Raw genomic sequence first — 26,202 nt, forward strand, 5'->3', positions numbered from 1 at the left:
AAGCAAAAGCCCCATTCAGAGAGTATCCCTATTTTTTTCATCCAGGCCTGTGGGGTCACCCCACTTTGGCTTCAAATCCCAAGTGATGCCAGGGGCTGCAGTTAGGGTTACTGCAATTCTCCACAGACACCTTTCTCCTCTTCTCATTCCCTCCCCATCTCTTTTTCTTCTACTCTTAAAATTCCTTTTCTGTTTTTTCTCCTTTTTTCCTCTCCTTTTTCTTCCTCTACTCCCATATTTTAAGCATACCCAAGGCAGCCACCACAGATGTTTTGTAGCCGTTAAAACTAAAGCGGGGCAACTGAGCCCAATCTTAGAAGAGCTGATAACTCCCCACTCACAGGTCCCCCTTCATCCTGCCACTCCCAGTGTGTCTGGGCAGAGCTAACCTGACCTTTTCTTCCCCCGCCACCACGGTGTGGATTTTAAGGCCTTGATGGGGAACCCAGGGCACCCAGCCTGCATGCAAGGGCCCTGGGCTGGTTATAGCCCATCTAACAGGAGAGAAAAATAAGCTCCCAACATGGAGAAAACTGCCTTGCCTCCTGTTGCTATTGACAACAGAACAACAAAGCCAGGATTTAATGGCCAGGCAAGACTAAAACAGTGCTGTCAGCAACCAGGGCCCAACGAATCTCCTTCCAGCAGTGACCTCCGTTCTGTGCACGGTGACAATGAGTGTAACCAGACACAGAGCTCTCAGGTGTAGGAAGCAGGCCAACAGCCACAGCACCACTCACCTCTCTCCTCTTGCCTCTGGCAGACCCATTGGAGGTCAATCTCCCCCAACTGAAGCACATGTGCTAGGAGTGGAGGATGGTCAGCATCAGGCCCACAGGGGGCTCCTCTTCAGAGCTGCATTCCCAGTTCACCTCTTTGTTTCTTTCCCAAAGAAGGGATTAGGTCTGGAGCCTGGGCACTTGGAATGTTCCTGCAAGCATGCCTCTCATCTGGCCCACACCCCCACGCTCTGGTTACCTATTTACTGTCTAGGCCTCTAGAGCCCCATCTGTCCTAGAACTGCTGGCTTTAAGCTGGACGGTCCTTGGCAATCAATTGGTCCTGACCCTCTCAGGAACAGAGGAATCCCTGCTTGGGATTCAACCCTCCACATGAGCCAGATGCCCTAAACAAAGGAGGATCACAGGAGGAGAAGCCACTCTGATCTAGTATATGAGATGGGTTACAAATGGATTCATTCAATCCATATTTTGGGGAGCTACATGGTGCCAGAATTTAGTGCCAACCAGACATGGCCCCTTTGCTCCTGAAGCTGTCTAGTGGTGAAAATAGAAATGGATCAAGTAATTAAAGTACAGTGCTGTTTACCAAAAGGGAATATACACAGGGGTCCCAAGCCTTGGGAGGGTGTAGTCGGGGAAGCCTTCCCAAGGAAATGGCATTTAAACAGAAAGCAAGAGAGTATTTTTCTCATTTGCCTCTTCACCCAGAGCCTAGTACAGAGCTGGCACGTGGGAGTATGCAGTAAATGTTTATTGAAGAAATAAACTAGGAAACTAACAAATATCTCCACATGTCCTGAGAGTCCTTGGTTACTAACAGCATTTGGTGATGGGTCTGGTAATGTATCCATTTACCAAAAAAATCTAACTAAACTTAAATTCGTGAGTCCTCATGAATCTATTCATGATATGGATGCGCTGCGTGCTGTTCATTCCGTTTTAGAGGTGAGTTTGCTGGGTCACAACTAGGGAAGATGATACCCCTGAGATCCCACAGGGAGTCTTCCGGACCCACCCCTTTCCCGGACAGATCACACCATGGAGAACTCCATAAATGGACTCATTAAAGCAGAGAAGGTCAGCCTCTTGACAGGTGATTGGATTTAGATATGAAAGCAGAGATGGGTTAAACTCCTGTGCCCAGATGTCCTAACCACAGACCAAAGCTCAAAAGAAGACAAGGGGAGACTAGTGCCATAAGCCTACCCTCTCTTTCTCAGAAGACTGTGAAGCGTTCTTGGAAATGACCATAAAGCATCCAAATGAGCAAATCCAAGGCCGTTTGCTGTCAGGTTTCCCGGCAGGATTGTGGGCAGACTGACCAGCTGTTCCATCCCCCAGAACTGTCTTAACTTCAAAGGCTGGGTTCTCTGTCCCTGAAAAAGTGCCCCTACTACACATACCCTGAAAGTCTCCCAGACCTCCAAACATACCCACGTTAGGTGTTGCTCTTGGGCCTCGGGAAACCTGTCTCTAACGTACGGCAATGAGTACCCCCCCTCCCCATCCCACTCCAGCAGACACATCTCCAAGAAAGAAACCAGACCTAGTGACCCTGCTGATGTGGGTAGAGGCAGGGCCACCATGTGGAGCCATGCAGGCTGTTCACGGCACAAGATGGTGAGTGGGGACTGCAATCCAGCCCTCGCTCTGCTGGCCATGATGTCCCCCCGGCATGGCTGCCTCCACACAGAGGAACGGGTGCCTTTTTCTTGTCTGCACAGAGATGCATGTGAGCTAGCAGTGACCCTGGGTGGAGAGCCCAAAGAATTACATCTGGGGAGGAAAATAAGCCAATCCTTCCCTTGCCACCACCTAAATAGTCCAGCCAGGTGTTCCTCAAGTGGCCAGATATGCTACTTGGACAGACTTCTTAGAAGGTAATAGAATATGATGGATAAACCAGTAGGCCCAATAAGGCTTTCTGTTTTATTTTTCTATGTCCTGAATTCAGATGACAGTGAAAACTGAACTATTGAGATGTACTAAGGAAGGATCAAATGCCTTATTTCTGTTAAACTACTTTAAGGAGAGTGAAGATTTACAGGAAGTATATCCCCTCTGTGTTGGAAACACCAGGGGTTTAGAATCTTTCCCAGACACTGGGCTCTAGCTTCACTTACTTAGAGCCTGTTGGTCAGGAAGTACGGCCTGAGAGATGAGGTAAAGTGGGCATTTTCTCAGAAAAACGACCCTCCCCATGGAGGGCCCGGCTTCTCACCAGAGAACATACTCCATGCTCAGAATGATTAGCTGACAATGTCGTCTGAATGGTGGCATAACACCTGTGTTATGGGAAAAGGACTGCGATTCGAGCAAATGCTTGGTTGCTACAGGAGAATGGGCTGTGGTCCCTCGCTGATTTCTTTACATCACAGGGACATGTCACAAAAGTAACTCATACCTGTGGGCAGAGGCAGCTGCCCTGTCTCAGAAATGCTTTCCCAGCATGGTATCCTGTGGTATCTGCCCATCTGCCCAGTCTTCCTGGAGGCTAGAAAACAAGTTATGGGCATGGAGCTAAGTGCTTGTTTTGCCAACAGGGTCTCATCAAATCCCCATACAACCCTGAGATGAAGCACTTATTTTTACTGATGGGGAAGGGGTTCAGAGAGATTAAGCAACTTGCCCAAGATCACACAGCCAGTAAGTTCTGGTGAAGCCAGGACTTGAACCCAGATCATGTGACTTTTGTGCCCACACCCATTACTACCTCCACAGCACGGGGATTTCCGGGCCCTTAAATGAAGTCAGAGGGCTAAGCTGTAATGAGGGGGGAAGATACAGCTCCCCTGCTTACACAGGTGACATGATCTGAGATACAACTCCCCCAGAAGATGTTTTACCTGGAAGCAGGGGCTGCCTCCTACTGTGTGCCCAGTGCCTGGAGCCAAGCTTGACTACAGGTGAATGTTTATTGAAGGGATAAAGAAATTTCTCCTGAGCTGCCCTTGCCCTGCTTTGCTCCTCCCTCTCTCACAAGCTCTGAGTGTGCCCTGGGTTTAGCAGGGCCCCTGAGCAGACACCAGGTTCTACACAAGCTGACCCGCATCTCCGCCACTGACCTTGGCTGGCATGGCTTAAACACACACGTCCAGTGATGGACAGCTGGGGGAGGCCTTGAACATGTGGAAGTGTCCTTCACACGATGGGCTCTCAGCTGTTCCTGGGAGCGCCACTAATGAGTCCTGGGGGCTTGCACTCTCGTGGGGTCTCCTTCCACCCGCACAGTTACAAACCCCCTCTGGTTCCCAGAGCCGTCACACGTGTCCTCTCTCTGGTTCTAAAGCCTCCAGAGGGACAAATCCAATCAGGAGATTTGTAACTGCCCCCTTGGCCCTGATCTCCTTCTCTTGAGTGGCCCGAGTGTTGGTGGGGTTCAGACTGCCCCACGGTGTGGCTAGCCCCTAGGTGGGCCCAGGCAGCAGGGACATAAGATATCAGGTATTAAATGTCAAAGATCAGAAGCCAAGTCACTTAAGCACCTTGAAATCCTGTTCCAGCAGTTATTCTCCATGTGTATCCACTAGAGCAGCCTGATGAATCTGTCAGTACCAGGGAGGATAAGAATCAAATAAGACAGGGCCCTACCCTCAGGGTGTCCCCCATCCCACGGAGGAGCTGAGTACCCACGCAACAATCAGCAGCAGCATAAGGTTTGTGGGCTGTGGGCCGGGCACAGCTCAGAAAGAACAGCTGGTGTTGGGGGTACCGAGGGGGAGAGAAAGAGAAATAGAGCCCCTCAAAGTGACTACGTTGTCAGAAGTTCCTCTCCTCTCCTTTCACTCCCCACCCAGCATTGCATTCCTGTTCAATTACTTATTGCTACATAACAGAACGCCCTAAAACGTAGTACCTTAAAACAACTCACTATTCTCTCTTATACCTGTGCTGACCGGGCTCAGCTAGCTGGTTCTCACTCAGGATCTCTTGCAGTTACAGTCACCCGGTCGCTAGGGCTGGAGTGCCCGCAAAGTTCTACTGAGCTGCACAGCCAAGTGGATGCCATTCATTCACAAGGTGGCAGGGATGTGAATCTTGGTGGAGAGCTCAGCTGGGGTTCTTGACGAGAGCACCTATTTCCAGCCTCTTTGTGTGGCTTGGACTTCTTACTGGATGGTAGCTGGTTTTTAGAGCAAGTGTCCCAGGACTAAAGCTTCTAAAAGACCCAGACAGATATCACAAAGCTTCTGATAACCAAACCTTGGAAGTTCCAGAATGTAACCTACTGTACTCTGTTGGTCAAGCCAGTCACTATGGCTATTCCAGTTTGGAGAGGTGAGAAGCAGCACATAAACATCAGGAGGGAAAGACTGGGGGCTACCAATTTGGAGACTGTCTACCACAACTTCCTTTATTGAGCGTGGAGAGGGAGAGGAAATAAGCTATGGACTGGGGAAGCCAAAAGGAAAACTACTTTGTCCCTCTGTCCAGAAGAAGGTACTTTTTTTTGTACTTTTTTAAAAATTTAAATTCAATTAGCCAACATATAGTACATCATTAGTTTCAGATTAGAAGTACTTCTTTCTCCAAGTCCTTCCTCACATTATTCTCTTAACTCGCATCCCAAGGTACATTCTTAGACTATGTCCTATGCCCAGAATTCTGGGCCAGAATGTGGAAGAGAGTGGGAAAAAAACCATATACATCATCCTCATTTGAGAATGAATTTGTTACATGACAGTTGCCAAAAAATTGCTTATCTGCCCAGCGTGGACTTCAAGGGACACGCTCTGGTGCCTATGACACCCCAGCAGTGGTTGCCCTGGAGACCCGGAAGTCAAGGATGGTGAGGGAGCTTCTTGCCAAGATGACCTCACATGGAAATCTCCGCTTTCTTGTGACCACCTGGTCATGAAGCTATGAAGGAAAGAGAAAGAGCCATAAATTCCTCAGATGTATGGACACAGGCAGAGCAGAGCAAGCTGATGCAGAGTCCTAGCACACATCAGGAGGGAAAGACTGGGGGCTACCAATCATGAGATGTCCTTCCCTTCCCCCTGACTTGCTTTGTTGGGGGCTGTCCCTCTAACCTTGGGCCCAGGAGATTTGTTTGGAAGGCTGTAGAATCACCTGGAGGTTTGAGACTGCCCTTCCCATTCATCTGGATAATTCAAGCATAATAACTCACTTCTAAATCTGCAGTTAACTTCCCCAGCCTCTGCCTGCCACTCCTCATTACATACCAGGGGAAGGTGATCATTGCTAGTATAAAGCAGGATGGAGTACTTTGCACATCCCATCCCCAAGTCACTCCTAGTCTATACTACTGGAGAGACCTCTTCAATCTCCTCCCCCAACACAACAAAATGTGCTTAATAACTCTTTCCTTCCTTCCCCTCCCTCCCTCCCTCCCTCCCTTCCTTCCTTCCTTCCTTCCCCCTCCCTCCTTCCCTCTGTCTTTCTGTAAGAAACTCTAGTGCATAGATGAGATTAATTATATTCCTTAGTTCATGACCCAATCTCATCCTTGTACCATGCACACTCTACCTCTATTTAGTTATTTTTAAAAATAAACACCGTCCAGCCCACCACCCCAAACAAAAGTCAGAACCTTGACAATAACCAACATATCTTCCAAATCCCAAGTGACTGTAAACAGGAAAACGAAGCAGCCAATCACCCAGCATACACAAGACAGAAGAAGCTAGTCCTTTAAAAAAGTTTCACTGGCGTCCGAAGAAGGCGTCTTTTCGAAATGCCTCGATTTTTACACTGCCCAAGTGTCCCATTAAATCCCGCTCATTTAAAAGCTGGGTTCCCAACTGGTATATCATTTTATTTTAATGATCTGTGCTTCCTATAGAAACATGGGAAATGACTATTTCTTTTTTCAATTAAACGTGTAACGGGCAGCAGATGAAAGGCAGCGTCTCCGTCAGCCTGCGCCCCGGGGAGCGGCCCGCAAGGGGTTAACACAGGCCCGGGCGGACCCTGGTGGAAAACTCTGGGTAACCCGAGCGCGGCCGGCCCGCCTCGCGCATGCGCCGAGCACCCCTCGCGCTGCCCGCTCCCCGCGCCCGGCTGTCTCTGTGCACAAAGGCCTGCTTTGTTCCCTCAGCTCTGTTTTAAATATCTGACGACTGTTCCCCCCCCCCCCCGCCCCCCAGTCCCTGCGCCAAATCCCCGGGCCTGGCTGCAGGCGCGGCACAAGGGCGCATTGTGGGGCCGAGCGAGGGGCGAAGGGGGCTGGGGGCGGCGGGCCCGCTGGGGACGCTCTTGTTTCGCCAAGTTGACTCAGCCATTTCGGTCGCCCGGGCTGCGTCTTGGGGGTGGGTGCAGAGGCTTTGGGGGTCCCCAACAGTAAGAATCAGAAAATGGGGACCCTGAGGGTGAACAGAAGCATTTCCAAAGCGCGCCGGGAAGGAGGTGCTGAAGTTCAGCCGAGCACCCGTCCCCGGGCAGCCAGGGGGGTGCGAACCCGCGAAGTCAGACGCTTGGTTTCAGTCCGGCGCTGTGCGTTTAGAAAGTGCCTATCACTCAGTCACTTTGAAAAGTGGGGCACTCGGGCGGGCGCAAACCTACCCGAACGGGGGGAGGTGTGTGTGAGCTGTGGAATCCTTCCTTCCCGCAAGTTTGGGGCCCTAAGGGGCGCTGCAGAAAGGACATCACCCCGGGCTTTCAGCATCCACAGCTTTCTAGCCCTCTTGCTGCCAGGTTTTAGGAATGGGCCCTCGGGGAAATCACACCTTCCCTGGTTTGGCCCCTCCCTCTCAAGGGTAGGTAGGTGAAGACTGGGATGAGGTTCAAACAAAAGTAGGCTTTCAGCTCGCTGGAGAGCTGGCTCTGCCCCTGCGCCCTCCCTCCCCTTGTCCTGCTGGCATTCCCTGCAGACTCCCAGGTAGTTTTCCTTCCCAGCTCAGGTGTTTGTTTACCAGCACTGCGGAGGAGGAGGAGGAGGCCTTGCACTGGGAAGGTTTGCAACAGAAAAATCACAAACCCCACCTCTCCGTCCCATTTTCTTTAAGGGTAGGGGGACACTGCCTTTCAGACTAGGTCTCGCAAACTTCAAGCAAAACACAAAATGTGGGCCTTAGCAACTCTGGGAAGTGTTTGGTCCTCAGTTTAATCAAAAGGAGGTTTTCTTCTTTTCGCTTGTAACCAAAGCCTCCGTACCCCTCAGAATCTTGAAGGGAAATTGTGAACCTTCCACCAGGGCAGGTGAAGGAGGAGGAACTGGCTTGGGAGGATTTGATTCAGAAGCAAAGGACTTTGTAATTTTGTTGTGTTCTAGGCCTGATTGGGAGCCCCCGAATCCTCCCTCGTGGTTTGTTACAAATCTGAGGGTTGATTTACATTGCCTTGGTCACATTTCTAGTTGCGAAGACCATAAATATTTCCCGAGATGTTTTGTTTTTTTTTTTAAAGATTTTATTTATTTGACAGAGAGACACACAGCGAGAGAGTTGGAACACAAGCAGGGGGAGTGGGAGAGGGAGAAGCAGGCTTCCCGCTGAGCAGGGAGCCCGATGCGGGACTTGGGGCTCGATCCCAGGACCCTGGGATCATGACCTGAGCCGAAGGCAGACGCTTAACGACTGAGCCACCCAGGCGCCCTCCCAGATGTATTTTTTAAAATCACACTTTGATTCACATTTCACTTGTTGTCTCAACTCACCAGTACAGTGAGTATTCGAGCTGAGAGCTCATACAGACCAACCTTCTTATTTTGCAAATGAGGGAAACTGCCCAGAACCACTCAGAAAGACAGGGTTGAGGGGGGCCTGGAGGCCAGGTCTCCTATGTCCACGACTGGATTCTTTAACTTCTAATGTGCTAGTTGGCAAGGAATGAAGACCAGGTTTTCACTTACCACTTCCTCACAAATCCTTCCCACATAAAGGATTCTGATTCAAGAGCCAGGCGCTTTGAGGAAAGGTTCTTGGTATTCACACAGCTCTGTGGAGAGATGAAGAGTCTCTTCTCAGTATATCCCTCAGAACTGCTGAGTGTGTGCTGGGACCACACTCCACACTCGCTACAAGCTTAGAGACCTAAGTCACGTTCAGCTGCCAGGGTTGCTAAGTGGCAGAGAAATCCTGGCTGCCTGTTTCCAGGCACCCTTCTGTCTTCTTAGGAATTTCTTCAAGCTAACACTAAGTGTCCTTTCACCACTCTGTTGGCCAGTAAGCCCCCTATCTCTGGAGATGATAACAGCCCCCAGCCCCCGCTGCCTGCAGATCAGCCTGCAGCTGAGTTGTTTGGGAAAGTGTTACCTAGAACTGACTTCTCTCTGCGATGAGTGTGCAGAATAGGAAAATGGGATGGTGGTCCGTACAACCCCCCTTCCCTCACACACACACACCTGCAGACTCAGAGATGTTGGAAGGTGTACCGGAGCATGTCTGTGATACAATACAATCTGCTTGGAGAAGAGCCATCAGCAACAGTCCCATTGGGTGGCGGTGCCTGTACGTCTGGGCAGGAGGTAGCAGGATTTATACCCACTGAGCGCCAGAGGATGGGATCACTGTAGACGACCGTCCGCTTGTACCTTTCACTCTGGCCCACCCTTCTTTTTCATACATTCTACACTGACCTATATACAGCACCCCAACCCCTTGCACCAGCCAACCACTGATTTGAAGCTCTCCCACGTTGGCAGATGAACTCACATTTCAAGCCATCACGTGGGAATGCTGCCTGGAGGCCAAGGGTTTGGTTTCAGCAGCATCACCTTTTGACGGTTCAGCAGTGTTTGTGCGAGTATTTGAATATGTTACTGCATTTTGACCTTGTTATTTTATAAGAACAAGTGGAAAATGGAAAAATGAAGCGCTGATGCTGGTGATAAGAAAGGCAGGTCTCCTAAACTTGATATAATTGAGACAGAGATGGAAATCATTAGGCGCGCCACAAGAATACGTGGCCTCCATCAAATGTTCCCTGGATTTCAGCCAGTCGCCTGTGTGTTCAATTGTGAAGGAGAATAATAAATTAGAGAGCATATAGGACATTCCGTACCTAACATGGTCAAAGATTGGATCGAAAGGTGAGGTGTGATTGGGAATTTCCCATGTTCCCCCAGTTCTAAAGCTGCATTGATTTAATGACAGTGTTTCAGAGCAAGGGTGAGGGTGATGCTGCGAGACTGGAAATCAAGAAAATACAGTGATAATATTGTTCGGCCCCCTGGGAACGGAACCCTCCCTTATAGCTTTCAAATGCTCGCTTTGCCTCTTGCATGTCAGACCGGCAAATTTTCAGGAAAGCTTTAGGTATGAAAGGAGAGTGTGTCCTATAGGCACAGTCTTTGTGGGGGTCACCCCGCACCAAAGCCAGGGATGAGGCCTTTAATCAGTGTGCCAAAAGGGATGGAACTTAACTCAACAGAGGCCCTTGTGCCAGGAAGTTTTCACAGCCCGCCCGCGCCTGGCTGACAGAAAACCGTGAGAGTCGAAGCAAAGAATGCAGGGCTGGCCTTACTCTGCTTTGGGCACCCGCTCCCCTCATAAGCCATTGTCCCAGCTGTCTCTAGGGGTGGGGAGGGGGCATGCTTTCCCTCTGGGCTCTGCCTGGATTAGCTGTCCTTCCTCTCCGACTGCCCGGCCAACTCCTGGCTCCTTCCTGAGGACTCGGCTCTGGCGTCTGTGAACCCAGGCTCACGCTTCTGCCCTGCCACCGAACACTCTCTGCCCACCCTCCACACCGTGGAACCACAACTGGCTTGCCTGAAGGAGCTTGGCGGCCCTCAGGAAGCGTCTGCTAAATGACCAAGGGACACGGGGCGCGGGAGACCCTCCAGAAGAACTCTGTAGCACGAGACTGTCTATCAGAGCTTGCGGGCGTGACCTAGCAAGGCCATTTTGAACTTCTTAGGCACTAAAAAAGCCCCTTTCTTTATTCTCTAGAAGCCAAGCCATTTGTCTCTAGATTCTTCTTGGTCTGCTCCCAAGGTGCTCTCATCTGGAGGCTTCTTGCCCACACCAGTGTCTTTAGTCCCGGGCCTGCAGCGCCACCCTGCTCACCTCCTGGACGGTTCTCTGCAAATACTTTTGCTAAGTAAATCCACTGACTTTTCCTTCAACCATGGGATTCTTGCTGAATTCTTACCACTTTCCTCAGGCAAAAACAACCCAGAAGTGCTGTCTGATCCAAAGCATTTCCCAGGGAGGGCAGCCAAGTGAGTGCAAGAACCTCTCGGCCGTCTGGGACTGTGATGTGATGTCTGAACAGCCTCTTTAGAAACACTCCAGCCTTTTCCAGAGATGCCATCCAGGCGGGGACACTCCATGTTAGCCCCTCTCAGTTGTCTGGGGGTCCTAGGGGTAGACGCAGGAGCGCTGGATCGGGGGATTTAGCCTGACTGGGCCTCAGCTGGCATGACTGGGTCAGCTGTGAACGAGAAGGGGGTCCAAGCTCCAGTTTGTACCCTTCCACCCACTGACTTTTTCTGCACCTAACACCCTCCCTGCCCTGCTGCCCTTGGCTGTGACAATGGGAAGCCATGGTCTGAACAGCCCGAGGGGGCTCAGCTCGGAGAAGCCCACCACTGGCCCGCCCCCCACCCCACCCAGCACGACACCCCACGGGCCCCTTTCTGAGGGTACCGCCACCATCGCTGGCTGGCCAAACTGCTCTCAGCACTAGTCCATTCCACTTACTCTCCAGGTCCTTGGGAGCTTGAGCTCTCTGGGGCGGTGCCCAGAGTCCACTTGATAGAAAGCTGATTCTTTTCCTGTGGGACAAACAGCTCTGATCAGAACACGTCTGTCAGGGGAGGACTTGGCAGAGCTACAATGTCAGGCTCGGATGCGTCTTTTCTGTGTGATTTCCCAAAATTCAGGCAGGAAAACATGCCTTCCCCCTGAGCAGCCGGCTGCCCCACCGGCATTTGCATCCCCCAACGAGATATAAAAGGAGCCAGTCGCCGGCCCCCAGCGAGGACAAGGCTGTGATTCAAGGAGGCCCCAGTGACATCCCCAGCGTGAGAGTGCAGCTGGGGCGCTTTATGAACAGTGCTGAGTCCCAGGGGGAAGTCGGCCCTGTCCTCTAACCCACAAACGTCTATTGTTCACTTTCTTGTTTTGCTCCAAATGTTTAGATGTGCTCAGAGCACAGAAAAGCCCCCAAACCAGCCATCGGCCAGGGCCAGCCTGAAGCCGGGAAGCCTATGGCTGGAGCTCTGTGGGACCCCTGCCGTCCCCGTTGTTCCCACCTCTCCCTAAGGAAGTGACAGGGTGACCTCTTCCTGGCCGGGGCTATTTGCTCAACAGTGGGTTTGGGTTTCCCCCGCCCCCCCAGGCAAGGTGTGACCGCCCAGACTCACTGGGTTGGCACCAGACACCACTGGCCTTGCTCGTTACCTTGGGGCTGTCCAAAGCCCAAGCAGGAGAGTCTCTCCTAAATCCTCCTCACTGTCAGGGTCTAATGGGAATAACTGAGTGCTGGGCCACTGTCCACGTCAAGAACTTGGGCCCTAAGGTTCAGCGTCTTGGGTTTGACTCCGAGCTCCAGCTCTTAATAGCTGTGCAACCTTGGGCAAGTGACTCAGCCTCTCTGAGCCTCAGTTTCCTTCTCGGTAAAATGACAGCTACCTTGTCAAACCGTTGTGAATTTAACCAAGTAATCGAGGTAGACACTGGCACAAAATGAGCCCTCAGGAAATACTGGTTATGTCTTACATTATTCTTATTCACTAGTGACCCCTATCATACCGTCCTGAAGCCACGCTCTCTGCCATGAGCACCCACTTTTGCGCCTAAACCGAATACCTTTGACAGCCTCCAGTTGTGGGTCTGAGAACAGCTGTGCAAGACAGACAGTGCCAGAGGAATGAAGGATGAAGTGCCTCATGACATAGGGGAGGAGAGAACGTGCTCAAAAGCCCGTCGCCTCCCCCTCCCCCTCGCCTCAGCCCCAGATCCCTCTGGCCAGGGCTCATGTTACCTGCCCTCCCCCACAGCTGGCGATTCTCTGCCCCACCATGTGGCCCTGAGTCCCGGCCACCCCCAGCCCTGCGCAGAGAGCCCCTCTCCCCTGTGCACCCACCTTAACGTCCACCAAGGGCCAACATGGGCGGCAGGGGGGCTAGGGGGACAGAGGTAGAATCTCCAGAAATTTTGCTCGACAAGGGGGTGAGGGATCCAGATCCCGGAAACACCAGCCTCTGAGGGCCTGAGTGCTAAATGCAGTTTAGAAAGGCTTTGCTGTGAAGGGGGCACACAGAGTGCAGAGGGGCAGAGAAGCCAGGAAAGGCAAGAAAGGGTCCTGAGTTCCAGTCCTCCTCCTCCTCCTCCAGATGGTCCACAGCCCTATTTGCAGCTTTGGGACTTCTTCTTCCTCAAAAAACAACACCAAGATGACGGCCCCCCTCTTTGGATTCATTAATCCTTTCAAGAATAAGGCCCTGGGAACCTCCTGACAGGGCCATATGGTTTCCTTATCTTCCTAATCTCCCAGCACTCACCTTCCATTTGGAATGTTTATCCCAAGATAACGATCAGATTCCACTTAGGGTGATTGAATGGGGGCCTCCTTCGAGTTGTTCCCCTCTCCCCATTTCAAATGAACAGAGGACCCAATCCAATAATAAATGAGCCAGGCCAGGTTCAGAGAATGGATAGGGCTCCTCCCCCGCTCCCAGCCTCCTCTCCCTACAAATATCCCCCTCTCTCACCTGAGCAGCCCCACTGTTAGGTGCTTTAGATAGCGGAGTTCTGTGTACAATTGCTGTTGACCAAAGTATAACTGCCATAAACAGTGTTCTAGAAGGCAAAGATCTGATCCAAGACGTGCACTTTTTGATACAAAGGTAATGCAGGCCACAAAGACAAGCCGATACGCAATTTTAGATTTGTAATAGCCACATTGAAAAGGTTAAAAATGGGGGCACCTAGCTGGCTCCGTCAGCGAAGCAAACGACTCTTGATCTTGGGGTTGGAAGTTTGGGTGTAGAAATGACTTAAAAATAAAATCCTTTAAAAAAAAAGTAAAAATAAACAGGTGAAATTAATGTTAAAAATACATTTATAAGTATTATTACTTATAATATATATCTAATATAATGATATATTTAATTGAGCCCCAAAATATCATTTCAACATGTAATCAATATAAAAATGATCTGTGAGGTATTTCATGTTTGCTTTTTTGTACTTAGTCTTCAAAATCTGGTGGGTGTATTATACTTGTAACATGCATCGATTCAGACTGGCCACACCCCAGTTGCGTGTAGCCTGCTGAGATGGGCGGCTGATGTACTGCTGGGGATCTAGCTAGACTGTGCTAAGACACCTGGGCCAAGGACAATTGTTACGGGCGGCATGACGATCACTAGTGAGCTGGCTGCCCGAGAGCCTCTGTGAAAAGATGAGCAATCTATAACTTTGTTCCCAATCTAAACAGAAAGCCAGACCTCATCTTCCTACCCCTCTGAGGCTTCCCCCTCCCAGGAAGGAAAACACGCAGAGATGACAATTTTGTTAAAAATTGGTGGTAATTGCAGGACGCCTGGGTGGCTCAGTCATTAAGAGTCTGCCTTCGGCTCAGGTCACGATCCCAGGGTCCTGGGATCGAGCCCCACATCGGGCTCCCTGCTCTGCAAGAAGCCTGCTTCTCCCTCTCCCACTCCCCCTGCTTGTGTTCCTGCTCTCGCTGTCTCTCTCTCTGTCAAATAAACAATAAAAAATCTTTAAAAAAAACAACTGGTAGTAATTGTGATTGATGCAAATTTAATGTTAGTCATTTCACTTGCTAATAAAATTGTTCATTGACGCTTTTCCTGTAAGCTGTTCAAAGCTGAAGATGGTGCCACTGGGCATCAAGCAGCCATGCGGTAGGCTCTGCTGTGCTTTGAAGAGGGGGAGGCCTGGCTGGAGTAGACAGAGCCAGATCACCAATGCCAATGGGTGCTCGCTGATTCCAGGAAAGGGGAGACACAATTTGGACATTGATGGGACAGCCGGGCAGAGCTCCCACTAAATCATTCAGACACCATATTTAGATGACCGTTTGTGTTCTGGACAGAGCAAGAGGCCTGGGCCTGTGCTTGGTGATTCGGGTGTGCATGCTTGGTTCCTCCTGCCCGGTGAGTCTTCCATGAGTCAATAATGCAGCAGGTCTCCTGCTGCAGCAGAGTTATGCCCAGTGCCTCCCTGGCTCTCAAGGTCAAGGTCAACATGATCCAAACAACGAGAAGGATGGGAAGGGAGGCCTCTGGCAAAGCAGGAGAATGTTAGAGAGGCCAGTCCTGAACCCCACATGGAAGAAAGGTGGGGAGCACATTCTAGGCCTCCTGGGGGAGGCCTCCCCAACCACCCTGTGTCAGAGCTACTCTCTGACCCTCTCTGCTTATGTTTCCCTCATAGTACTTACAGTCCTTGACTGTTTTTCTTTGCTGACTGCTGCCCTCAGTTTTGTTCCTTGCTTCACTCCAGCGCCTAGAAGAGCGCCTGTCACTCTCCATAAACATTTGCCGACTGAACACACAGTGCAAGAAGCTTGTGCCAAGATGCCAGCCCAGGCCCGAAAGAGCCGGGAGCTCAGGAATAGCAAGAGGAGGGAAAGGAGCCTGTAGGAGAGGCAGAGAGAGGAATGGCATGGGGACTGAGGGGGAAACGAGGATGCACAGAGAGGTGGAGGTCTGTGTGTGCGATTCGCCCGGTAACGGGAGAAACGACAGAGCAAACGTTGGAAGAGTGGAGGAATGTGACTGCAGCACAAAGTCAGCAAGATTAGTTTGTCAGCAACATTTGGATCCCATTGGTGATGAGAGACATGTGGGCCCGGCAAGGAGACAATTGTGGTAGTCAAGACAGGATGTGAATAAGACATAAAGAAGTGTTTCATCAGTGGGGATGGAAAAGAACCAGGGCTGCAGCAGCCAAGTCAAGGAGAAGGAAGGCTCGGCCCCAGTGTTCCTGTGCGCCGCCTCGGTATGCTCCACACACGTGTGCACGCTCACACACACGCACAGGCGGCCCACGAGGAGTGTTCACGCGCAGCCCCCCTCCCACATTCCAGCTAACTGCAAGCCCCGCTCTCTGCTTCAGTCTCTGGTCTTTGTCTTCTGTTTGCTTCTTCCCTTGGCCGCCAAGGCAGCAGCCCTGTGGGCAAGGAGAAGGGCAGGACCGAGAAACCGGAGGAGGCAGTGTTTTCTCCATCAACGGGGACTGCTTCTGGCTAATTTGGGAGGGAAGAGCGCTTGAAGAAGGTTGCAAGGTCCCCAGAACAGCAAGGAGAGAAAAGCCCCAGCAAAGGAAGGCCCAGAAGAGGAGAGAAATCTTCCCTTGAACATGGCCAGGGAGGGCAACTGTTCACGGACATCTACCACACGTTCACACATGTGTGGGCCACATGAAGGGTCTGAAATGGAGACTGGGACCCGGAGGAGGCGAACGGCTTCTCGTTAGGAGTGGGTGGGGACGCGCTCAGGGATCCAGCTGAAACAGGACTTTATTTTTAAAGAGACTTAGATTGATGTCTCTGCTGGCCTAAATATAAATGAGCAGACAACTTCTTCCCAGCCGGGCCAGGCCTCCGAGCGAGCTCCAAGACCCTGTGTTCAAAAAGAAAAAAAGAGAGAGAGTGCATGAGGGGGAATCCACAGATGCAAAAGGTCACACAGCCAGCCCTGTGAGTGTGTAGGGAGGAAGACGGATGAGCTGCAATCCCCCGGCCTCACCCTGAAGGAAGAAAGATGGAGGCTTGTGGGAGCAGGGGAGGGGACTCTGGCTGGCCCAGGGGTGACAGTGGGGACCCACGTTTGTGCTCAGGGAGCCGACAGTCCGGTGGGAAGGAGTACACGCGCCTGCAATGGAGGGCAGCGACTGAGGGCCCTGGGTGACACACAGGCAGAGTGAGGTGGGCGTTCCTCAGTCCGTAGGGCTGGACGACCCAAAAAGTCCATCTTGGAGAAGGAAGAATTCTAAATGAGGGCTTTTGACAAAGACAGAGAGAAAACATAAGTGTGGGCAGGATACATTTGGGCAGCTCTGGGCGTTCTGATTTCACATGAATATGAGAACGTGAGAGAGAGCAGGTGGCTTGAGGTCTCCATGACTCTTCCAGAAGCTTGTCCTTGCTTCTGTAAATGAGGGGGAGTCGCTGAAGATTTGGGGGCAAGGTAGGGACATGCCCCAGATAGATTGAAGGAAGATTAGGTTAGCAATGGGATATAGGGTAGAGTGGAATGGGGAGGCTCCTGGGGTGGGGAGAGCCCGGGAACATGAAGGTCAGTTAGGGATCTTAGTGGAGACGTGCTAGCTTCTGCAACAGCCTCGCCAGCCTGAGACACACACTGGAAGTTCGTTTCTTGCTCATATAACGCCAACCTGTAGGGCTCTGCTCCTACGGTAATTCAAAGATCCTGACTGAGGGAAGGTCTGGGGCTCACCCTTCAATAGACATCCATCTGGCACAGGAGAATGTGGAGGATCTCATAGGTGGTTTTTATGAGCCAGACATTCCATTGGCCAGACCTCAGCCACTTGGCCCCACCCACAGGCAGGGGCGCTGGATGTGTAGTCCTGGCTGGCCATGCGTCTCTGGGGGGCATGATAATCTGGTGGTCATCTCTGCCACAGGACAGGGACAGGGACCGAGATCTGAAGGAGGGTGTTGGCAACAGAAATGCAAATGGGAAGCAGGGAGAGTGTCCACACTTAGGAGTTAGGAAGAGGAGCCAAAGAAGGAAAGCAAAAGGAGGCAGCATGGGGAAGAGAGAGAATCGGTTACTACTGCAGAGACTTCAAGGATAGGGTGCTGAAAAAGAGCCCTTCAGTTTGAGTCCCGCAAGGCCTAGGGAGAGGCGGGGTTGGAGCCAGACTTCGAGGCTTTGGGAAGCAGCCAACAATGATTCCCTAGCATCTTCCATAAGCACATCCCACGACCCCCTGATGGGGCTTTATCTTCACTTAACAACTCTCTGTGGTGCAGCAGCAGGAATATGGGTTAGGAGTCAGAAGATCTGGGTTCGAATCCAGATGTAACCACCTTAACCTTGGGCAAATGTAACCTCTCTGAGCTTTAGTTTCCCCATCTATGAAATGGGCGTACTGGTACCTACATTCCAAGTTTGTTGTAAGGATAAGCAGTAACCTGCTTTGTGAAGACTTTCGCTTGGTGTCCATACTCAGTTACTTGTGCAGCAAACATTTATTGTGCACCTAGTGAGAGCCAGGCACCTTACTGGGCGTTGAATATCCAAAGGACCCAAACAAAATTCCCTCCCCCAAGAAGCTTAAACTCTGATAGGATAGACAGACACACCAGCAGATCCTAAACTGCAGTGTGGTAAATGCAGGGATCGAGATAGTCCTAGGAGCAAAGGAGCAGAGAGGAGCAGCGGCGCCGTGTGTGTGTTGGAACAGGTGCTGGGACCCAGGTGAAGCAGGAATCTCAGAGTTTAGTGTCTCTGACCATAAAATTGAAGCAGAACAGGTGGCGATACTATGGGAAGTGTCAGCAGGACCCTGAGCGTGGGGACTAGCCAGTGTGGTAACAGACTATGGAGAGCTTTAAGCAGGAGATGGATAATGGTCTTCTGTGTGTGCTGGTGAGCTCATCCGGTGGCCACTTGGAGGGGAGGCTTCAGGAGAGGAGGCTAGAGTCAAGGAAGCCCAAGACACAGTTCAGACACAAGATGGCAAAGGTCTGCAGAGGACAGTGGCAGTAATAATGACAACATCTGTTATCAGGCAGGGGCCCTCCGTGCCAGCCAAGTGCTAAGGGCTTTGTAGGTGTTGTCTTTATTTTTTAGTTCATTAATAAATGAGGGAACTGAGACTGAGAGGTGAGTAAACAGCCAAAAGCCACACAGTTAGTAAGAGGCAGAGCCAGGATTTTATCACAAAGCCAGAGGCCCTAACCATTTCACCAGTTCAGAAATATCGAGGGGATGATGATTCCTGCCTCCCTCCCCTGGGAAGGCAGTGCCTCCTCCAGCTACCGAGGCCAGAGCAGTGCAGGTCTGGGGGGAAGACAGGGAGTTCTGTTTGGGAAATGGTGGGTCTGAAGCCCTCAGAAGGACACCCGATAGAAGCGTCCAGCAGAAGTCAGTTGGATATATGTGGCCGCCATGGCTATGAATGATGGCCGCCTTCACTGTCAACTCTGCTTTGGGTGCTACCGAGAGAAGGGGAGCCCAGAGGAGGATGGCAGCTGCAGAGGAATAAAGATTAAACCAGGTCCCTGTAAAATAAGCAAGTAGTTTAGTCGAGCCATTCTATTTCCTCATTTGAAGAGGGAAGTGAAGAAATGGCCGCAGGTGGACAGTAGAATCGCTCTCCTTCCCTGCCCTTCACAGGCACACCTCCGAGATCCCATCGGTTCGGTTCCAGACCACTGCAGTAAAGCAAGTCAAATGTTTTCATTTCCCAGAGCATATAGAAGTCATGTTTACACTATCCTGTAGTCTATTAGATGTGCAATAGTATCATACCTTTAAAAAATGTATATGCCTTAATTAAAAAATGTTAACCATCATCGGCGCCTCCAGTGAGTCCTAATCGTTTTGCCAGTGGAAGGTCTCGCCTGGATGTCAACGGCTGCTGACCGTTGGGGTGGCTGTGTGGCAGTTTCTTAAAATAAGACAGCGATGGAGTTCACCACATCAGTTGACTCTTCCTCTCGTGAACGATTCCTCCATAGCATGCAATGCTGTTTGATGGCACTTTACTTCTTCCAAAATTGGAGTAGATCCTGTCAAACCCTGCGGCTGCTTTATCAGCTACATTTGTGTCATATTCTAAATCCTCTGTGGTCAGTTCAACAGTCTTGACAGTACCGTCACCAGGAGTCGATCCCACCACGTCAAGAAGCCCCTTTCTTCGCTCATCTGTAGGAAGCCACTCCCCAGCTGTTTGAGTGTGATCACGAGATCGCAGCAATTCAGTCCCGTGTTCAGGCTCCACTTCTCATTCTAGCTCTCCGGCTATTTCCACCACATCTGCAGTTACTTCCTCCACTGTAGTCTTGAAACTTCAGTCTGTAAAAAAACACAGTATCTGCAAAGCACGATAAAGTGAAGCTCAATAAAATGAGGTCTGCCCGTATCACTTCCTTTTATCCTACTCCTCTGCGGAAGGGGCCGACGTGTTCAGAACACATAACTCACAGAAAATACCATTAACGCTAAACACATGCCAGGAAAGAAACCAGACCAGTCCTGTGTCTTCCCCTTTTCTGGCAGGTCTGAAAGGGTCACCCACCTCTCCTCGAAGGCTGTGCCTCAAACACAACAGCATCGGGTCCCAGCCACCCCACTCCTTGCAGAGACACAGGTTCCCAGGGGAGAGGAACTGAGATGGCAAGGGGGGCAGGGCCTCTCTGCATGAGAGAAGGTGCTGGAATCAGTAAGCCACCATCTCTCAGCTTCCATTTTGGACTTGGCCTCTCCCAGGGTGGGTCCCCAGCCTTTCTCCAGGGCTGCCTACTCTTTGTTATGGGGGTGCTTTGCCACCTGTCTGCCTCCATCTGTTGTCTCCTCCTCTGTCCCATGGCTCCCCTTCTCCCTTCCTCTTCCTGGGCCTTGCTTTAGGCTTGCCCTGGGCATTGTGGCATCCTCATTCATGCAACAAGCATTTATCTGTTCATTGAAAGTCATGCAGTGAGCACCTACTGGATGCTCAGAAATGAAGGTTGCCCCTATGGTCTTTGCGGTGGCGGGGCGGGGGAGAGTTATGCAGGGCCAGGTGTCTGCCCCCCTTCTGGTGCCAGGCCATGGCCCAGGACCCTTCCTGTAGGGCCTGTTCCTGGTCATGTGGTATAGGACCTACCTCTTTCTGCCACTTCTTTACCCCAGCCTATGAACCACGCCCCTCAAAATCCTTCTCTGTGAGACCATCTAAGGGCCATCTGCAGCATACCTCTGAAGCGTGGAGTCCCTCCTGGGGCCCTGCCTGGAAACAGGTTTCCCTACTACCTTCTGAAGCCCACAGACCACCCTAAGAGTTGTCCTCTTTCCTGAATCACGCCCTGAAGAGGAGGGAGAGGTTGAAGTGTTGCCTCCCAGCTCCCCTCAGGGATCGGTCCTTCAGACCCTCCTAGGTGTGTCATTAGGCTCGACAGTGTAGGTTTTGATCAGACCCTGAGTCTGTTTTGTTTTATTTTATTTTTCTTAATTGGTTTTGCCAACCACCCCCTCCCCCCCAAAAAAGGCTTTATGTGCTCATGCTGGGGAATTAGGCAAAACAGAACTGTACAGAGAAGAGAATAAAAATAACCCATCATGGCCACGCTGAGGGAGGGCCACTGTCGACATTTTGTGTTCCTCTCCTGAGCGTATTGTTTTATGTACTCGAGCTCATAGCTTTGGCCTCACTTGTTTTGTTTTTAAAAGTTTTTTACTGTGGTAGAATACGTTCACAGTTACCATCTAAACCATTTTTAAGTGTGCAGTTGGGTGACGTTAAGTGCATTCACAGACTCGTGCGACCATCACCGCCGTCCATCTCCAGAACTCTTGTCACCTGGCAAAACTGAAACTCTGTCCCTGTTAAACACAAAGTCCCCATGCCCCCCTCCCCTGGCCACTGTCAGCCTCCCTTCTACCGTCTGCCTCTAGGAATCTGACTACTCACAGTATCTCCTGAACGTGGAATCATACCGTATTTGTGTTTTTGTGACTGCCTTATGTCACTCAGCGTCATGTCCTCAAGGGTCATCCGTGTTGTACCCTGTGTCAGGACTGCCTTCCTTTTTAAGCCTGAATAATATTCCACTGCAGGCAGATGCCACATTTTGTTTATCCATTCACCCGTCAACAGGCACTTGGGCTGCCTTCATGTTTTAGCTGTTGTGAATAATGCTGCTATAAACATGGATGGACGAATAATCTCCTTGAGACCCTGCTTTCACTTCTTTTGGAGGATATACCCAGAAATGAAGTTGCTGGATCACATGGTAATTCTATTTTTAATTTTTTATGGAGCTGCTATACGGTCTTCTACATTGGCTGTACTGATTGGCATTCCCACCATCCACGCCCAGGGTTCTCATTTTTTCTCTACCTCCTTCCCAATGCTTGTTCTTTTGGGGGGTTTTTTGAGAGTAGCATCCTAATGGGTATGGGGCACCTGCTTGTTTTTTTAAGTTTACCTTCTATTGTAAGCATTGGCATTAAAAACTTCAGACACAGACCCCTCTTTCATTCTCCTATTGCTGGAAACTTAGGATTTCTTCTTTCAGTACTTCTGCTGTTATAAATAAAATTGCAGCGAAGATTTGTGCATAAATCTTTGCTGCACTTTAGATTATTTCCATAAGCAAGGATCGACAGGTAAAGTACAGGATGCCCAGTTAAATTTGAATTTCAGATAAACAATGGATAATTTTATGGTATACTTTGCCCAAAATATTGCCAGGAGCAAACTTAAAAAGTATTCGTTATATGCCTGAAATTCAAATTTAACTGGGTATCCTGTATATTTTTATTTGCTAAATCTAGCAAACTTACCATAGGTAGAATTCCCAGGAGTGGAGTTAATGGATCAAAGTTGATGAGTATTTTCAAGGTTCTGGGTGCCTATGGCCAAAGGTCTTTTCACAAAAACACTGCCAGCTTCCTCTCCCCCAAGAGTGAACAAAAATGCCTGTTTCCTTACAAAAGTGGCAGCTTTGAGTTATTTCAACAATGTGGATGGAACTAGAGGGTATTATGCTCAGCGAAATAAGTCAGTCAGGGAAAGACAAATATCATGATTTCACTCATATGTGGAATTTAAGAAACCAAACAGGGGAAGGGAAGGAAAAATAAAATAAGATAAAAACAGAGAAGAAGGCAAACCATAAGAGACTCTTAACTATAGAGAACAAACTGAGGGTTGCTGGAGGGGAGGTGCGTGGGAGCTGGGATAACTGGGTGATGGGCATTAAGGAGGGCACTTGATGTGATGAGCACTGGGTGTTATATCACTAAATTCTACTCTACTCCTGAAACCAATACTACACTATCTGTTAACTAACTTGAATTTAAGTACAATAATAAATAATAAAAAATATATTTTTTAAAAGAAAAGAAAAAAGAAATAAAACTTTGCTTCTCTGATAGATAGAAAATGATCACTCAAAAAGTTTTAATCATCAATGAAACTGACCCTTCATTTCCAAAGGCTGGTCTTTAACACTTCCCTTTGTGTTAACTACATGTTCCTGACTTGGCTTATGTTTCTGTTTTTCTTGTCAAACTGCATGGACTCTTCCAAGGTAACAACCTTATGTGTTTCCCATTTTGCTGCAAATATTTCTCCCAGTTTGTTGTTTGCTTTTTTAATTAAGTTTCTATTATTTTCCAAAGTAAAGGCATGTAAACATTACATGTAATCAAATTTCTAGTTCTTTCATGAGTCTTTCTTGCCCTGGCCTACAGTCCCTCCTCATCTAGAGATTAGATGTATCTATTCACCTATATTTCCTTCTAGATATCTGTATGGGTTCTTTTTATTGTTTTTTGCATTTAACTCTCCAAACCACTTGGAGTTTATTTGGAAACAATGTGCAGTGAGCTTCTAAATCCATTTTTCTCTCAAATCTTTCATTTGTTTCAGCTCTATTTGCTGAATAAAGTCCTTCCCTTCTCAGTGATTTGTGGTGCCTCTTCGTTTATGCAAAGCAAAATCCATTTTCTCTTAAAAGTGACCTTATTTAGGGGCACCAGGGTGGCTCAGTCATTAAGAGTCTGCCTTTGGATCAGGTCATGATCCCAGGGTCCTGGATCGAGCCCTGCATCGGGCTCCCTGCTCAGCGGGAAGCCTGCTTCTCCCTCTCCCATTCCCCCTGCCTGTATTCCCTCTCTCACTTAGTCTCTCTCTGTCAAATAAATAAATAAAATCATTTTTAAAAAGTGACCTTATTTATGTCATTTAATCATTCATGCATTCAACAAATACTTATTGAGCATCTTCTGTAGGTCAGATGTATTTTGAAGATTTCTTCCAACATTAAAATTCTAAATATAAAGGAACTTCTATCTATGTATTCTCAGATCATTGGAGGATGGTGACATAATTTGCTTTTCTTGTTGGTATTTACTCATGTATCTTACAGTAATCTATTCTACTGTGGCTTAATTTTATTTCTCTCTTTTCCAAGAGTTTTACCTCCTATTGCCATATTGTGTGTTACTGCATGGGAAGAAACTTCAAAATTATTATTACGGAATAAAACTACATAGTAAAAGTAATAGCTAGCATCCTTATTTTAATCTTTGCATTTAACAAGAAGGCATCTAATGTTGCGCCATTAAGAATAGCTTTGGCTTTTTATTTAAGATTAAAAAAAAAGTATTTTCATGTTAACAAAGTAATTGTCTCTTCTTATTTTCCTAAGAAGTTTTTAAAAAAGAAAAAAGGAAAAGTTAAGAGTGATTAATTAATTTTTATAAAAGTATTTTGTAGAGGTAATCTTGATCTCAGGGTTGTAGGTTTGAACCCCACATTGGGTGTGGAGATTACTTAAAAAATAAATAAAATCTCTAGGAAAAAATGAATATTGTATCATTTTTTTCTTTGTGAGTTTTCAATTGTGAAGTACAAATACTCCTCGCCCAGTGGGATTGCCTAAAGCAGAATTAGCGTGAATTTACACAATCCCCCTCCTGTTATATCATATAGTGTTTTTGTGAACTTGAACTGTGTGTTAAGGTCGATTGCACATGCTTATTACAAAAAAATTGTAGCCCGCAAATACATATGTGTATGTGTTGTGTTTTACAATGTATGTATTATAGTAAAAATTTTTTTAAATAGACATTCTAATCTTTTTCACTTACCCCAATAAATCAGCTTGCACATATCCTACTTCAGAGACCAGTCATATAAAAGATGAGTAACAGGGGCGCCTGGGTGGCTCAGTCGTTAAGCGTCTGCCTTCGCTGAGGTCATGATCCCAGGGTCCTGGGATCGGGCCCCGCATCGGGCTCCCTGCTCGGCGGGAAGCCTGCCTCTCCCTCCCCTGCTGTGTTCCCTCTCTCGCTGCGCCTCTCTCTGTCAAATAAATGGATGGAATCTTAAAAAAAAAAAAAAGATGAGTATCAGTAGGATATTTGTGGGTTCATTCTACCCCGGGTGTATACAGGGTTCTGTGGAACATCTATATGTTCATTTCGATTGGTCACCAAGGATTACAAATAATGTATTTGAATTTGAATATGCACACTTCAAAATGCCCTCTGAAGCTTGAAGAATTTTTAAACTATTGAGATCAAGCTCAAAAATGGCAAAAACACACATGTGCGGCACGCACGTACACAATGAGAGCAAAGCAAGTTATTCAACTTTGCCTGACCTTGGCCAAGTTATATAGCCTCTCTGGGACTCAGTTTCCTCATTACTAAAATGACAGGGTTGGTCTAGATGACCGCCAAGTCCCTTCCCACCCCAACATCTTGTAACAGTGATAACCCTGGGGAGGTATTGGGTGAGGGAGAAGCAGATCTGCGAGTCCGCCCGCAGGACAGCTCTGCCATTAGGAAATCAAACAGAGTGCAGTCCTAGGGCGGATGTCTGGGACCACAATGTGCACTAAAATCAATTCTGGCCATCCCCAGGGGCAACCGTGGCACCATTCAAAGCAGTGGAACATGAAGGATTTGGAAATCTTTAGGAGGGATGAGAGAAAAACAACCTAAGGATTAAAGCCTTGGAAAATGGGTCCTCTGGGGAAAAGTCAGACGTGGAATTCCTCAGCTTTGAGAAGCATGTATTAAGATGGGTCTAGCCTCAAGCTCCTGGCGTGCAAGCGAGTGTTTTAAAGAGATTGCAGGAGTCTTAGACGAAGCTGTTTTTGTTGCAGAGACCATAGATCCTAGAAATCCTCAGGCAGAAACACAAGCGTAACCACACTCATGAGAACAACCAGGCTATGAGAAACTCACACATCTCTCTCTTAGCGGCTTTGTGTTCTGCTTGTTCTCGGGATCCACACCCTCCATTCTTACACCCACTTTCCACTTCACCAAAGTACGGTCAGCTTTCAGACAAACATCAGGGTCGCCACTCCACAGCTACATTTCTTTACCCCAGCTCATCTTTGTGAACCAGGCCACCCCAATCATTGGTCATAATTGGTGAGTCACCAGTAAGTGGACACCTTTGGGTCAGGTGCCTACCCCTGGTCCAATCACGTGACGGGGGAAGATGAGGCATGTCCTCCAGAACATGGCTGTTTTGGACAGATTTCCTCAGATCTGCATGTGGGAGACTGGCCATGAGGAACATCTTCAGCAAAAAGACCAACTGTCTTTTAATCTGATACTGATAGGAGAGCAGAATAAGTCTGACCCTGAGCTCTTATGCAGGAGTCAGGAATAGCACTTCTCAGGACACTGATGAAAGAATGTGAGACTCGCTGACAGGGCTGCCTTGAGGCGGTGGCCTGGCTGCAGGGCCTCTGAGAGTCACCTTTTGGCCTGTTGGCCTATGAGAATAGAAAGTCACTTCCCTGCTGGAGCCTAATATCTCTCAGGAATGTCCAGTCTTTGACGATGGGAAATCAGCTATTTGAGGACTTTACAAAGCAC

General features: G+C 49.0%; 1 long non-coding RNA gene across 3 annotated transcripts; it reads right to left on the reverse strand.

Moving 5' to 3' along the window:
- Positions 1 to 4,106: 4,106 nt before the first annotated feature.
- Positions 4,107 to 19,628, reverse strand: LOC123840344 (uncharacterized). 3 transcript variants are annotated; one of them, XR_010405222.1, is made up of 6 exons: positions 19,126 to 19,628; positions 15,060 to 16,242; positions 11,348 to 11,421; positions 10,797 to 11,078; positions 8,557 to 8,642; positions 4,107 to 5,603 (listed from the first exon to the last, which is right to left on the reverse strand). It is a non-coding gene; the product is annotated as an uncharacterized LOC123840344 (long non-coding RNA). The 3 variants fall into 3 exon arrangements; XR_006789957.3 differs by lacking the exons at positions 15,060 to 16,242; positions 19,126 to 19,628 and having other exon boundaries at positions 4,112 to 5,603; positions 9,049 to 11,078; positions 11,348 to 11,851; XR_006789958.3 differs by lacking the exons at positions 15,060 to 16,242; positions 19,126 to 19,628 and having other exon boundaries at positions 4,171 to 5,603; positions 11,348 to 11,851.
- Between the last annotated feature and the right edge of the window lie 6,574 nt (positions 19,629 to 26,202).

The sequence above is a fragment of the Mirounga angustirostris genome, unplaced genomic scaffold (assembly GCF_029215605.1).
Source record: "Mirounga angustirostris isolate CCGP_5_RB_7025 unplaced genomic scaffold, mMirAng1.0.hap1 SCAF_9, whole genome shotgun sequence".
NCBI lineage: Eukaryota > Metazoa > Chordata > Mammalia > Carnivora > Phocidae > Mirounga > Mirounga angustirostris.